This window comes from Struthio camelus, chromosome 6 (genome assembly GCF_040807025.1).
Source record: "Struthio camelus isolate bStrCam1 chromosome 6, bStrCam1.hap1, whole genome shotgun sequence".
Taxonomy (NCBI): domain Eukaryota; kingdom Metazoa; phylum Chordata; class Aves; order Struthioniformes; family Struthionidae; genus Struthio; species Struthio camelus.
In genome coordinates, this window is record NC_090947.1 from 32,396,301 (window position 1) to 32,410,448 (window position 14,148).

The 14,148-nt window shown below is 39.7% G+C and overlaps 1 protein-coding gene across 1 annotated transcript in view; it reads left to right on the forward strand.

Annotated features, from left to right (window-relative positions):
- The window catches only part of GLI2 (GLI family zinc finger 2), a 312,116-nt gene that overhangs the window by 80,292 nt on the left and 217,676 nt on the right, over positions 1–14,148 (forward strand). The window contains exon 2 of the mRNA XM_068949027.1: positions 4,350–4,415. The gene's annotated coding sequence lies outside the window, so the exon portion shown is untranslated. The remainder of the gene's footprint in view (positions 1–4,349; positions 4,416–14,148) is intronic.

Consider the following 14,148-nt stretch of genomic DNA (forward strand, 5'->3'; position numbering starts at 1 on the left):
TTGTGTCAGCCATCTGTCTGTCAGTGCTGACTTTATATTCCCTTGCAGAGCATCCGTGAAAATGCTGAATAGCACCAAGTACACTTCAAAGCCCTGCAGAAAGCCAGGAAAGGATCCTCATTTGATGATGGTCTGATTGACGCAGCTGGGCTTTGAGTTATGTTAAATAGCCATGTCTTAGCCATTTAACATAAGTTTCCTTGATGTTATATAGTGTTTATCTAATAAGTATGTCATGCGCTAAGTCTAAAGCCTTGAGAAAGTCTGTTACATCTGTGCAGTTAGCTTTTTTGCAGACAGAACATGAAGCCAATTTTATTTGAGAAGAGCTATTTTCGATAAACCTATGTTGACTGGCAGTAATTAAAATCTTGTTCTTTCATGTTTCGGCAGTTCAGTCCTGTCTCAGCTTTTCCAATGTTTTACCTGGGATTGATGTGAGGTTAACAGCTCAATAGTTTCTCTGTAATTGCACTTGATTTCCTGTTTCCCTCTCTCTCTCCCTCCCTCCCTCTTTCTCTCTCTCTCTTTTTTTTTCCAGGCTACTAGCCTGCTTCCAGTCACCTGGAATCCCTCTGATATTAAAATTTATTAAAAATTAACATCAGCAAGCCAGAGTTCTCCGCAGTCAAATATTTTAGGACCCCTGGGCGTGATTTATCCAAGCCTGCTGATTTAAAAATGTTTATCTCTACTAGATGATGTTTAACATCCTGCTTAGTTCCTAATGGGCTGGAAAGTACTTATTCAGCCTTGGTCTCATATAAACACCATCATGCTATTACTTTCCAAATACCAAACAGAAATATTTATTGAACAAGTCTGGCTTTTTGCATTGTTGTTACTATTTTACTCTAGCCTTTTTAGCAATTCACCTAGCAACTCTAATACTCTGCAAAAACTTCTACTTAGCATCCTCATGGACCAATTTTTCTCAATCTCTTTATTTTCCTATATCAGTTTCTTCTACTTCATAACTGCACTTCTGCCGGTTGTTATCTTTTTCCCATTTTTTGAATTTTTAAAATACTTTTGGTTTACCACTGAAGTATTTGGGCCCTAGCCAATCTGTCCTTGAGGATGCTGATGGACTCTATTCTGAAAGAACTTCTGATTTGCATTTGTATTTTTCTCTCTGAATTTTTCCTCCTACTCTCTTGTTTTTTCCTAATTTCCCTCAGCTGGAGGACATTAGCCATTGGGAAGCACCAGCTACAATTGTCTTCACTCTGTCCACTATTAATTACGAGCTCTTAGGATAATGTCACTTTCCAGCTCTGCGATTAATTTATTCTTTGTGAATTAGAATGAGTTACAAAATAATTAATATTGGATGCAATCTCTTTTCCTTATGTAAATTAGTGCATATTGTCATCAGATCACTTCCTTACTCTCATTTGGGTGAACTACATTGCACCCAGGATTAATGAGATTATAATTATTTCTCCAGAAACACAGGTGAGATCTGGGAATCTCTGAACTACGTTCAGGTCTGAATCTTAACTTCTCTGGTGCATAACAGAAATCAGACTTCCTCTTTTCATTTTGGCCTCATCTCATGTTTGGATCATTCCTCTCTGCCTGCGTTGCTCCATATTCTTATGCCTTCCTCTAAACTCACTGTTGCAGATGGTGTATTTATATTAACTTAAAGATTACATTCCGTCTTTCAAATGAGATTAATAAATTTTCAGGCCATTGTGGTTACCCAACCTGACCTCCTATAAACACGGCCTATAATTCTTCACTTGGATTCCAGCATCTGGCCCCATAACTCACACTTGAAACAGAGCATACCTTTTTTAGAAATATCTTTTTTCTAAATGCATCTGATGGACATGTAAATCCTATATCACTTGGATATTTTCCCATCTTTAGAATAAAAACTATGATCTTGATGATCTGTAGACATCACAGTACCTGTGGCCGTTTGTAACAGGGTGTAACAGTGACATGGTCCTAACTGTACTTCAGTATCTGTCTTCTCCCTACCTAAAATGATTTCCTTAAGTTTCTTTCCACTGGTTATTTTTCTAGAAATGAACATGTGATCTGAAAGCCAGTGAGAATTACAGATGGTTATGAAGGATATATGATAAAATACAAAATGATCCAAGTGGGATGAATTGTCTGTAGTGAGGTCCCTCTTAGACATATGCGCATGGCTATGTCGACTCTCTATATCTCTTTATGATTATTACATTTTACTTTTCTATAATTTATTTCAAATGCAGATGGAACAATAGCTGCTGGAATAGGAAGGCGTTGTTTGCTGCATGACGGGGGCTTGTCTTTTCGTATCTGTGATTGGTGTCAGAGGGTAGGGACTAGGGTAGAGAATTCAACTTCTTAGTAGCACTCCTGGGTTTTACACTTATTTTTTGTTTCATTGCATTTATTTTTCTACGGTGAGATTTTACACTAAAGCCTAATATACTCCTGCAGAATGGCATTCTCTTGGGTCTATTTGAAATTCTTGATCTTTTCTGCATCTGTTTAAATCCTGCGTTCATGCACGTACAGTACAAGGTCAAGCCTTTTGTTTGTTATTTTTATGGAGTTTAAAGAAAGTCCAAATACCTGACCGAGGTACCTGTCTGGTGCAGCCTTGTGACAGTTGCAAAATCTTCAGACTCGGAGAGTCACATGATTAACTGTTTCATGAGGAATACAAGAAACCACAAAATCCTGGGGTTTGCCACTTAATGGATATGCCCTGCAGTTAATGGCTCTCTAGTGCTTGTTCATCACGGAGCAGAATACCAAAGTTGGCAAATAGTGCGCTCAAAGGAAAACAACCTAGCAGTACCTTGCCAACTTGTACTCCAAACAGAGCCACGTGTAAAGGAAGGCTAATAACTCGCAGATAATCCACAAAGCTCAGTACTTCCTTAGTCTTACCATTTTGAAATTTGGCTTATGCCATGTCATGACTAGCCAAATGCAGAGATCAAAATGTATCTGAATAGAGATGACCTGCAAAGAAAATTTTGAGTTATTCCTGAAGAAGTTACATACATGAGTGCATTGTTGGCACTTGAACTCCAAGTCAATACTGAGCCAGTCCACCAGTTTGGCATTTAGGAGTATTGTACTCTTAGGGAGTTGTTACTCCTCTAAACTATAAAACTGAGCTGCAGTTTTCTATGTTGTGGGACTTGTTCCTCTGCTAAAATTCAAGCAACTTGCTCATGAAAAGATGTTATTTTTGGAATGACTGCAGTTAGCCTTGAAATTATAATTACTTTCATTTTTTATCTTCCTTTTTTTAGTTTTCCAAAAGATGGACTCCCTTTAGGAGTTTGAAGGGATTTTATTATATTTCTACTGCGTTGTATTGGTGTGACTCTTCAGGTCTCGAGAGGCTGAGGTCTAAAGGAAACTTATTATTAAGAACTTGCTATACTGTTTCCCAGCAGTGAGCTTGTTACTGACACATCTTCATCTAAACTCTATAATTGGTAATTATGTTTGTCTGACCTACATTCTTCTTGTAATTGAAGTAAGATATGGTATTTTTCAGTTCCTGAGTAAAAATGTCCACACCAGTTGCTGGGCAGAAGCTTCCACCCTCAAAAGGCAACAGCATTTTTGTAGTGGAGGATGCATTTGTTTAATGTATATAGCACCAGGATCCTGTGGGGGTAAAAAGCAATGTAGAAATAAGTTAGCTATAATGACATGATTTTTCAGAACCTAGGAAACTAGTGGTCAATTAAATCCCAATGGAGGGTGCATATTAGCTTCCTAATTTGTTTTGGACCCCATGACTGGAACGTGTATGCACATGCTATTCAGTCTGGAGCATTTGTATGAAAGATCCTTTGGGTAATTTAACAGCTACGAATAGCGCTTCCATCTAAAATTGTTATTGTGTTGCTTTTCTGCACTGATTTTGCACTGATTGTGTCTTCAGTAGCATATCTGATATTAGGTAAAAAAAAAAAATCTCTTTCTCCTGCTGATTTTATCACCTAAAAAAGAAAGGAAGAATTAGATTCCTTCTGAGGTTCATTGAAGGTTATAATGTCTTCCTTTTAACTTAACAAATAATTTTTGATTTCCCATAAATAATATGAGAAATATCTTCCCTACTGCTTCACCTCAGAAGTTGTCAAAGTTTTGCACCCGTGAAGACTGGAGGATCTAGGGGATCATTAGCATTTCCCAGTACATGGACTAGATAACCTGACCACAAACCTGGGTCTCTGAGTCTTTCACTCCCTGGCTTATTGACCCAAAAGTTTTTCATCTGTTCCTTGGAGGCTACAGAGAACTCTGATATATTCTCCATCTGTTTCTTGAAATTTCCCCTGTGAGTAGTCAGCATGCTTCGCCGTTTCTTCCAGATGACCCTCTCTTGCTGTTCCCACTGGGTGTCATAAACTCCATGACTACTTCCAAGAAACGTTAAGGTGAGTTGCATTTTATTTATTGTGCTGAGTAATGCTATTAACACATTCCAAATTGATCCATCAAAGAAGTCAGCCTGGAGAGCCTGCTTAGTGGCAACTTCAGGTCAAATATTTCGGTGGGGCGCTGTAGTTCACCTGAGCACTACATGAAGCTGTTATTGAAGCAAATTGTTTAAAATACCCCTCCGGGCTCTGCTAGAGTTGCTGGCCTATTCCATGAGGTCGACCAGCTGCTCCTTTTAGAGTCCCCCTCTGACATGTGAATGTAGGACAGTGAAATTCCTGTCCCACTGGACAGTTCATCTGGAAGAGACATTATTAATAAGGAGCAATAGACTTCCCATGGAATTGGGATGAAGGTATGTTTATGTTATCCGTGTTTTGTTTTCCCATTTTTGAGCATAGGGCTGAGCACCCAAGCACAGCCTGGCTGAGACTGTATCTTGCTTTAAGGGAAGCTATATTGACACTTCCAATGGCTGCAGTGAATGCTAGCAAAAACAGCCCCTTCATTTGAGGAATACTGAAGTAGTCACAAATAGCAGAATGAGATAGTTCCTTGTGATGCGTAAGAGATATGAAGTGTGTTCTCAGGAGCTTGTCAGAAGTTGCTTTGGAGTCCTCCTGAAGCCAGCTACGAGGGTAGGGGAAGCAACTATTTTTTTCCTGAGAGTAGCCAAATAGTTTAGTTTTAAAAAAAAAAGAACTTGTATTGAAAATATTACTCTTTAAATATGTTGCCATGAGGCTTCACTGAAACAGTGCTGGCGTTTCCTCTTCATCCTATTTTCCTCTTCCAGATGCATTTCTTTTTTGGGCTGCACATACCATGACGTTTCATGGTCTATCCTTTAGGAGAAAGGGAAGCAGCCTATAATGGGAGTCCCAGATGCAGAAGGGCTAGACAAGCTAGGGAGCTTGGCTTCCAGGGGAGAATGGGAAGAACAAGACCACAGAATCACAGTGCCCCTGGTTACCAGGGCAACACTCTTAAATTGAAATATTTTTTTTATTTCAATCAAAATATTTGTTTTTGTTGGAAATATTTGGATATGGGTTTTGATTTTCAATGAAAATTTGAAAAATGAGGTTTTTTATGTGAGCATACTTATTTTGATTTTCAGTGGAAAACCTGTTTTCCAAAGTTTTAACTTTCTTTTTTTTTAATCAGTTCTTATGATATACAGATTCGGGTTAAAAAAAATCTTTACGGTGAGTTAAGACATCAACATATTTTCATAAACATCTAACATTGTTCAAGGCTTCACAGAATTGCAAACATTGTTGAAAGAGGCTGGAGGGACTTGGAGAGGTCCTCTGGTACAAAACAGGATCAACCTAAATCTCTCCTAACAAATATTTATTTAACATGATCTTAGAAAAGTTCCCATGGTGGGGATTCCCCAGTCATCTTAGGCAATCTTACAATCTCACTACCTCTATAGTTAGTAAGCGTGCTCTGTTATCAACCTAAAGTTTGCCACAATTTGAAATCCATTAAATATGAATTTTAGCGTAACTATGTGCAGCAATCTTTTACACAATTACAGACCATTATAGCTCCCCACCCTCTCTAAACCCAGTAATATAATATTACTTTCTTGGTCAGCAGTCTAGAATATATAACCTTTCAGGCATGTTCCCTTCAGGCTCTGGCTCCTTCTTGGAGCGTCATGTCCATAGCTCACATGAATAATCTCATTCAAACATGCATATTTCTGACTGCAGAAAGTATCCTACTTTTTAAGCGATCTCTGCATCTTCTACTTTCAGCTGAACAGATATCTCGCTATATCCAGAACTGTGTGTTTAAGCATATTTTACCCTTCATGCCTATATAACAACAATATTTTGACAATGTAATTCGTCAGTAGCGTCATCCTGTTAAGAGTTATCTGAACAAGTGATACAAATCATAAGTACTCATAAACCTCTTGACTTGTTCATAGAAGATGATCTTACGTAGCCTTCACACCTGCCATTTCTCTGGCATTTTCCTCCACAGTATCCATTTGATGCTCATTAGGTTTTCAAGCTATTTTCCCAGCTTTTTAACTGTGTGTGCAATCTTGTATTCTAAATAAGGTTGTTTATGCCCCATGTGTTTCAGTGAGTATTTTGGTAGCAGTACACATGCAGGCGATATATTTGTCCTACACATCTTTGTCCCAGCATTCTGCAGTTCCTTCCCACTCGTGCCTGAAAATTGGAGTACACTGTTTTTTTCTTCATCTCATCATTGTTGTTGTATTTTTTTACCCTCTAGCATTTTTAGAACATAACATATTTTCCTATAAGTAGTGTTAATTATGTAACAGCAATTTATCTCAGATAAGATCTTTTATTTTTGTTGCAATTTTGCAATTAGAATGCAGAAAGTTTCAGGCTTTGAACCCTGCCTTTTATGTCAAGTTGTCTGCCCACAACTGATGAGTATAAGTGTCTTATTTGCCTCAGAAAAGGAAGTGAAAAAAGTACCATCTGCAAATTTATTGAGAATTTAAATGTCTTGGAGGTATGACTGAAGGAATAGATGATGGAGAAGTCAAAATATTATAGTCAAAGAGCTGCTCTACAATAGTGACCACAAAGTACTTTGATTCAGCATCCTAGGAACCATTAACAAAGGGTGTCAAGTCTAAAAGCAGATTTTACATCAGATACATCAGGATAAGGAAACTGGCCAGAGAGTCTGATGGGCAGAGAATTGTAAGCTAAAGCTAAATGAACTATTTGTGCTCGTGTGTCACAAACTTATTGGGGTTCTTTGAAGGGGTCAGCAAGCATGCGGATGAGGGAAAGCCAGTTCATATAGACTATTTGCATATCTAAAAAGCTTTTTACAAGGCTTTTATGGGAACTAAGCAACAGTGGGAGAAGAGGGAAGGCCATCACATGAATTAAAATAGGATTGAAGATATAAAGTAGGGAGCAGGAGTAAATGGCCAGATTCATACTGGACTACTTCAGGGATCTGTTCTGGGACCTGTGCTGTTCAACATGTTAATGAAGCACCCAGAAGAAGTAAATAGTTACGTGATAAAATTTGCTCTTTGAGTAAAACTGAAAAAGGTTTAGAGAAGGGCAATAATGATTGATGGAGATATGGGATGGGTTCTGGAAAAAGTGGTTCTTCAGATAATGTATAATTAATCCACAGAAATCCATGCTACAGGATTCAAGGACCAGCCAGACAAGTTCAAGGAAATGAAGTTGATTGAGCATTATTGCATTCACAGAAACAACCTCTAGTTGAGCTACCTTAAGCTAGAAATGATTGGACCCAATGACAATGCTAGCGCATGTATTTCTTACCTTCCTCTCTTATTCTTTCCTGGGTATCTGCTTTTGATCAATGTCAAATGTGTGAGGCTTGATTAGATGGACCTTGATCATGCCCTGATCTTTAACTGACCTGATGTTCTAATGTAGTCTATGCACCATATGTTTGATCAAGGGCTCCGAGTAGATAGTAGGTGTGACTTCATGCCTCCTATAAATGTTCCTTCCATTCCAACATACTCTTCAAAGGGACTTCCTAGACTGTTTCTGTTAGGCACCCAAAACTAGTGCTCCTTTTGGAACCCCTAAAGGCACTGAAGACCAAATAAATATCCTTACACAAACAGAAGGATCACAGTTAGGCTAAAAAATTGCCCCTTTAATAACACAGGTGGGAGTGAGAGTTTAGAATTCACCTTCCTTGTACTAACTGATGCTCTCTGAGATTTTAGCCTTGGGAGGAGATAACAGTGATTCTGATGCTCTTGGTGGAACCTAAAACTTGGATATTGGTCAAAGGTCTTTACAGCACTCTGCCACTTCAATAAGGGTGCTAAATTTTTAACCTCAATACCAATCGCAGTAGGCTCTTCAGTGCTGAGCACACAAGCAAATTTGATCTAATATTCCCTATCTGCCTTCCTATAAACATTGATGCTGATGTCTGCATCATCTTTAGGAGATACGATCTTGGTGGCACAGAGTAAGCATGCTAGGCTGCCTGGTACTGCTGCTTTTCCTGTGGGACGTGCTGTATCACTCTGCCTTTGAATCTTAGGGAAAAGCCTCACTTTAGTTGTTCATCTATCTCTTACCATCCCCCAGGACACCTTAGTGACACAAAGCTGTCACAACTACAGATCCTAATTTAGGTATTTTTTCTACATTGGTAGAACACCATAAGCCCCATATCCTCTACTGCCATGCCATTGCTGGGTTAGGGAGAGGACACTCCTTACTCCACTGGATCTATCACTGTCAGAGTATACTGTCCTCACCAAACTGCTCATCTGACAAAAAGATTATATTACGTTGAACGTATATTTTTCTAACTAGGTCTAGCTACCGAGCATATGCAAGAGCCAGAATAGCAGTTGCCTGCCTTTATTTCATCCTCCTCCTCCAACAAAGCTAAACTGGCTGATTGTTCCCTGCCCAACATGATCTTTAAAGCCTTTTAGTATTCTCTGTTCAAAAAACTTACTGCCTTCTGCCAGAGAAATTGTAGCCTCTCCAGGCCTGCTGGGCGGGGATGATGGAGAGGAATTACCCCAGAAGGGCAGAATGGGCACCTTGCGCATATGTGATTCGAAAAATATCATGTGTTGCCTAGATAGGCATCTTCTGGGACATGCTCAAACATGTACCTTTTTAACCTGAAGTATTCATAGATCAGCATTCTAGTGATAACCTGTTCTGTACATCTAAAAAGAAGTGTAATTTCATCAGTGTCAACTAATTAAGGCCTGCTCTCTTTTCAAGTGAGCTAGCATTGCTGCTATCTACAGCATGATCTACAGATGAGATCCCTAGTGCATGGAAAACGCTAATGACAGAAAGTCCTGATGATCTTCATTCTTATTTCCCAGCAGAGGCAGATCCAGCTCAGCATGGCAAAAAAGCATTTATTTTTCGGGACCTGCATGGCTCAGAGAGTGGGAGACTTCCCAGGGATACTCAATGCCTTTGTAAATTACCTCAGTGGTAGATTCCTGGAAAATCAAGAAGAGTCTCTTGTAATTGATACTGATCAACCGTTCCCAGGCGGGCCCATTCAGCCATCCATCTCACTTGACAAAATGGAAGGAATTACTAGTTTTGGGTCAAGCTACAGCTCAGGATTCCTGACAGCTGTCCTTCTGTCTCCCTGACAGCAAAATCAGTCTATATTTTTACTGATCCTTCTGATCTTAAAAGTTATCAACAACTGAGAAGTAATAGCAAGGTCATCTTCTGATTTCCAGGTGTTTCCCTTTCAGTGCTCCTAATCACTTGGTCAAGATACATTATAAAAGGATCATCCTCACCTGAAACCTGGGAACCTCATCCCCATAGCTGGTACATGGAATAGCTAAAGTCTACACTGAGGAATGTTTCTGCCATTGTGGAGGGAAACAGGACTCTTACCTCCTGCTGGGAGGGAGCTGCGGAAGCCTTCCTTGCTCCTCTGCTGCAAGGTGGTGGTATCTTATCTGTCAGAGATTTCAGTTCCTTAACGCTTACAGGATTTTCCAGCTGAGCTAATGGCTATCACTAGTTTATTGACCAACCTAGCCAATGGTATAACAATTAGGAAAGCTGGCAGAATGGAAGAGTTCCAGGTTCTCGTGGCCGTCTCACCTTTAACAATATTTGGAAAATTTAACTCCAAGTTCATGTCTGAAGCTCTCTCAGACTCCCAGTAAGTCCAAGGACATGAATGCACTTTCAGTGTGTTGAAGTGCTGTGAAGAAAACCCTGAGGCCTGTTTGGTATGTTTTCCTCATACAATTAGGTTTAAATCAAACACCAGATTTGGGCTAAGGAAAGAGTACTTCCATTGCTACCCAATAGTTCCAGCAGATACCAAGTTCTCTCTCCCTACTTCCTTTATTTTTGCCCTTCTGCAAAAGCCGCGCTTCTGCAGTGTGGTGCATGGTCCATCTCCAAAGGACTGTACGCCCCAAAGCTTGTCTACTATATATTGGCCTTATAACAGTTATGAACGTTACTTATCCAAAATTACCCAAGCATTTTCACCCACAAATCCCCATGAGTCACAGTGGCCCCCACACTGGCGATGTCATTAATTTATTCTGCTTTCGTCCTGTTGCATAGTTCAGTTTCTGCAGCATTTGTTCTTTGATGCTGAAAGTTTCAAACGGCTGTTAAGAGTTGTTTTGTGCCTGGAGATGTCTAGGGCTGGATAGGCTGGGAGGTAAAAAGAGAATATGTATTTCTTTCTTACTTTTTCTTTTCTTACTTTAACATTCATATATGGTGATAGGGACTGTGGGGACCTGGTCTTGATGACCCACCTAGAATGTTCTAATTCTGTTTTTCTATATCTTGAAGGACTGTGGTTCCTCAGCAAAAGGTAAATAACCCTGTTTCCTCTGACCTAGAAATACTTATATGAGTCATAATGTTCTAAATGTGCCTGTTGGTGTAAAACTACATGCCAATGTGAAATCTTTCTTCAGGTTTCAAGGTTGTTTCAGAACAAAGTAGATTTTAATTCTTCACAAATGTTTTACTTTATTGTTCTTAATACTAGGAATGAAGTAACCGATGTGTGATTTTATTAACACTGAGCAAATGCATGCCTCTTCTTGCAAGTTGAAGAAAACTAAGGACAGATTTTGCTGACGAATATGACTTCACTTCTGATCTCATAACTGCACCCTAGCAAGAAAAAAAATAGAACAGGAAAAGAGAGTGTAGAGATTGAAGCAATTCTGACAAGGACAAAAAAGAAATTAGCGCTTCTAGTGAGTCTCTGTCTCCTGAATTTCTCTGTAGTGTGTACTGGACCACTGTAAGAACATGGAACAGGATTTTTAGAACTATTGGAGAGGCTGCAGAAAATGGAAGTCTTTCATAATTTGCCTTCCTGAGCCAAAGAGATTCCCCTCAATGACCTTAATGTTATTCAGCATAAAGTTATTCTGACTCAGTTAAACAAAGGGAGCTAACCTTGTAATGAACCCAAGTGGACACAAATAAAACTATAATTAAAACTTGTTCTTAAAACTGAAAAAACTTGAAGTTCCTTGAGACATAAACGTCTTACTGAGTGGAAGGAGAGTAGGAGAGAAGGGGGGAGACCAAACTGAAAAATTGCTGGGAATACGAGAATTATACAGGGCCAATAATGAGTTTACCAAAAAGAAGAATTGGCTAAAAGCTGTAGGAGGACAATGACAGCTTTGCCATTTTTTCTTGTTTTTTAATCACTGTTTTGAAGTTCCACGAAAATCATCTGTTTTATATAAATACTTTTTTGAGATACTTAAAAACATATTTGGTAGCCATAAAAGCCTGTTGCAACTCCAGAGTTGTTCTTTCTGTCTCTGGAGAAACTGTGGCTCTGCAGGTCTCGAGGGTTATAAGATTATTTGCTAAACAGTGCGAGTTGTCTGTCTAGCGTGGGCATTACAGAGTTGAGAGATGCTTTCCTGGTTATGGCAGTCTGCACCTGAACCTGGAAAGAATATGGAAGGAAGAGTAAAAGGCAGTGAATAGCACTGGCATAGCCCATAGATATTTAAAGCAATTTCATGGAACTTAATGGGAGCCTTGTGCTCCCATGAAGGCAAGAGTTCCTAATCTTATTGCAGATCGACGGCCAAGTGGTGAGCACAGTGGTGAGTAATTGCTTTGCATTTTACAAGGCAGATCTGGTGGACTAAGAAATTAGGAATGAAAAAGCAACTGCGTCCTAAAAGAGCAACTGGATCATGAAGTCCAGATCTTCTCCAGGTCACAGGCAGCCATGGAACGCCTACGAAGCTTTTAAGGATCTACAGGGTGTCTTCCATGTACCTGCTTCTCCCACATCCACATTGTGGGCCATAAAACTTTGTAAGAAGCTTAAGTCCAGTAGTAAAAGCTGAGAAAGTGGAACTATAATGTACTGCAGGGTAAGAGCAAGGAAGAAGGTTCAGCCGATGTCCAAAGACTCTGTAATAGAAAAGATTCACTGTTAGAAAAAAAACCCAGATGGCTCCTGGGAAGCAGATTATGGTCCAGGCTACAGAGAAGGAAAAAAACAATAACAAACCAGAATCCCCAGGAAGAAGTTTCCTCCTCATCCAAATCTGACTGTCATCTTGGAATTAGGTATGTGCACAGACAGCCTGACCATGTGCTAAATTTAGCAGGCGGGAAGACAGGGATACAGGACATGACAGTGACCTGACCCACTCATGAAGCAGAGAGGTGAGGAGGTCCCACTTCCCATCCCTTGTGCTGATTTTTTTTTAACTATGGTAAATTCAAGGAGAAAAAAAAAATTTTTGATCTCACAGAGCTGTAATTAGGATACGTCTGAGGGTGTTGGGATCTGGGTTTTATTATAGGGAAATGATCATTAGCAAAGGGGTTTTTGACCTCACATAAGGTCAGATGGAAGGGCTGGCAACTGTGACAGCAGTTGGAAGTATTTTTTGCCTTGTAACTGTTTTTGTGCATCCTTTAATGGTTGTATGTTGGTGCCATCTACTGCCTGTCTTATGACTCTCCCTGCCTCTATCTCGGTTACCAAGATTGGAGCTATGTGTAGCAAAAATGCAATGTGCATGTAGAAAAACCTATAGAATTCTCTGTTGGTGCCGTGGCATAAAAAGAAAGTTCATAACTATCTGTCATCATGATTGTAGCACTGGTTTAAGGAGAACAGACCTGTTAAACAGCATTGCAGCTTACTGGGCTTGAAGGTATGACCAAAGCCATAAGTGCACAACTCTTTGGCCTGGAGGAAACAAGAAAGAATCAACTAGGTTCCTTAATTATATCTGAGTAATATATGATAAGTCTCATCTGATCCAATAGCAAATACAACCATTAATGAAACAGTACCTCTGAGAGACAGAGAAAGAGGTGTCTACAGTTCTCGTGATGCTGTATGGTATATGGCTGCCTTCCTGGTACCAAAAACAAAGGCCCCAGTGCTGTCTGTGCCTGGAGTTTGACGTTAGCTGCTAGCCATATGGCTCGCGCGATACGGTTGTTCTGCTTCCTGTCGTGAGGGCCCTGCACATCTCTGAATACCTTCTTTGCATGCCTAGACCTCTCAGGAGTTCACATTTCTGTCTTTGTGTCACTGTAACAAACCCCTTGTAATGGGGTTTGTTAATAATAATGGTCTCTTAAGCTGCTATTCACTGTTAGCACAAGGGTAACTTCTATAAAATTTAATACATGTAAGGGATGACTATATCAGCCAGTCTGAGCTGTACAACACAATCTACATAGTCACAGCTTGATTGAGGCTGTATGATCAGCAAAGTTTGTGTGCACGGAAGACAGGAGGAGGGAGGTTTAAAACACAATAAAAGAGAGGGTTTCTGGTTGTACAGAGGGTATCAGGGGACTGAGCAATGAATAGGCATCCCCTCACATACGTCAGATGCTAGTACCTTACCTTACGATGAAAGCTCTTTTAATCTAGCACAATTATTCAGATTAAACTTCAGCAATATCTTCATGCATGTTTAGATGACCCATAGGATGTTTAATTAAGAGCCTGAATGCTGCTTAGAGCAGTGGAATCTGATGAAAATTTACCAAGAAGAGAGGGAATCAGAAAGAAAAGTTAAAGCTACCCTGGAAAAGAAGGGTCTGATCTAAGCAAGTGGAAATTCTGCAGTGTATACTTTGTGTCTTGTACCCTTAGCAAATTCTAAGGAAGAACGCTTCACAAAATTCAAGGCCAGTAAATTTAAAATCTGAGAAGAAATATCTTTGGCTC